Source organism: Astatotilapia calliptera, chromosome 15 (assembly GCF_964374335.1).
Source record: "Astatotilapia calliptera chromosome 15, fAstCal68.1, whole genome shotgun sequence".
NCBI classification, from domain to species: domain Eukaryota; kingdom Metazoa; phylum Chordata; class Actinopteri; order Cichliformes; family Cichlidae; genus Astatotilapia; species Astatotilapia calliptera.
Genome location: NC_137436.1, coordinates 5576179 through 5578479, shown reverse-complemented (window position 1 = coordinate 5578479; position 2301 = coordinate 5576179).

Genomic DNA, 2301 nt, shown 5'->3' with positions numbered 1-2301 from the left:
ATTGGCTGTTTTCAGTCAGCTGACTCTGGCGCGTCACGCTAACGATGGCCAGTGTAAAGGCACCGAGAGCGCACCCTGCCGGTGACAGGACAGCAACACATAGGATTACAGGCTCCCGATACTTTGGATTACAGCCATCGACAGCATACTTCCTATGGTCATTCGATGGAAAATCAATCAGTGCCTCCCACATGACCCCCTCATAATGAGTTGGCAGTGTATATATATATATTTTTTATTACAGATACATGTTCAGGTACAGTTTTTATTTTACTTATTCCTTTTCATTCAATTTTTCGTCTAAAATCTTTGAGCATCCCAATCCTGGCACATACCATAGTTTCAGGAGCGAATCTGCTAAAAACTCGTCTCCATAGTTGTGTTTCCTTAATGTTTCTCCCAGTGTTTTTGGCTCTTGTTCTTCTAATGTGTTTGAATATGTAGAATTATCTTTAATAAGTGATTTTATCCAAACTGTGAAGCAATTTGTAACTAGGTTTAAAAAATCCTATATAAATAAAGTTGTTATTATTATAGTGGTAGTAGCAGTAGAAGTAGTAGTATTATATACTGCAGAATTTTGGGTAGACTCGGATGGTGAAAACAAATTATAACATTTTATACCAGGCTGAACCATCTTCGTTATGTGTCAAAATAATTTTCCTTTATAGTTATATTTTTGGCTAAATATATTCACGCACCTGTAAAACCAGTGGTAAATGGCCCGTATTTGTATAGCGCTTTTTTTAGTCCCTACGGACCTCAAAGCGCTTTACACTACATTCAGTCGTTCATACACTGGTGTGTGGCAAGCTACACAGCTGCCCTGGGGCGCACTGACAGAGGTGAGGCTCCGCCACCTACCTTCTTCTTTCAGCTGGTTGAGACCCCTACTAGGCCGGAGCTTTCTAGAATATTTGAACAGCTTGGTAGAACCTTCTTTGAATGCACAACGACTGCCATCTACTGGTAGTTAACAGGAACCCACACGTGTAAAATGACTTGGACATATAGGATAAAAGCAGTGCGGAATGCATGAAAATATCTAAATCGATGTTTAAGCTTATGAGTTTAAGTCCAAGGAGCTTGGGAAAAAAAGCGTCTGGACTTCTTTAGGTTGCTTGAAGACGTTTCACTACTCATCCGAGAAGCTTCTTCAGTTATAGGGTAAAATGGTGGAGAGTCCAGACTCTTTTCTTCCCAAGCTCCTTAGACTACAATGACCTGGATGACTGAGAACCTTCACAGACTTATGAGTTAAACATGTGCCTTTCCACAAATAACAAAATGGGTAAGCCTTAATTTGATCATTTGTATCTTAGAAGAAGCTTAAAGATAGATAAGCAGAAAAGTAGAAGAGGAGACAAAAAAAGGAAGTTATTTTTGGATGAATCTGACTACAGCAATGATGTATTATATAAACCTTTCCTTCCTCTTTAGGAGTTTCTCTGTCCACTTTTACTTTTTCAACACAAACATCTATATCCTTGTAGCTTCAATCTGGCAAGAAATATCAGTACTGTGGAAAAGACTTCAGTGAGGTTACGTAAAAATGAACAAATTCCCAAATTATAGCCAAAAAAAGAAGCCTCGAGTTCTTTTGGCTTTTCCCCGTTTGTCTTTCTTTCAATTTGTTCCCAATAAAGGCATAATTATCAGACTTATCTGCTATTTCTTGACTTCCCCTCAAGCATTTTGCTTTTTATTACACAAGATTTTTTGCTTTTTCCATGGAGAAACTAAAAAGGCAACTGGAGAGCAAACAATCTGCCCAAGGGCAATGCTTCATTCATATGAAGCAAAGAAAAAAAAAGGGGTGGTTCTTCTCTTTCTTTCACTCTATGTTTAAGCAAGCATTGGTTTGGTAGCTTATGATTCATAAACAGTGTTGACTTCACTGGTTTTAAATGAAAACAGTACACTTCAAACATGGAAATTACAATGTCACATCATCACTTTATATTTATCAAGATATAAATTTCTGTCAAATGATGGATAAAGAATGTCTTTAAAAAATCCTGGTGAGAAAAAAAAAAAAAGGTTCTAAAATAATGTTTGTACTTCATTTGAGCTGAATTAAGAAACCCTTTTGACATAGCTTTCTACTTGGTGAGAACAAAGTCTAAAGCAGTTCTTCGACTACAAGTGAACACTAAGTTTCATTGATTTTCTCGATAGATAGAAAGATAGATAGACAGATAGACAGAGTGGACAGGTTAACCCACCTGTCCAATCTAAAAATGCAGCATACTATACATAAAACACGAGACTTGTGTTCACTCATCAGTAACAATGACCAAA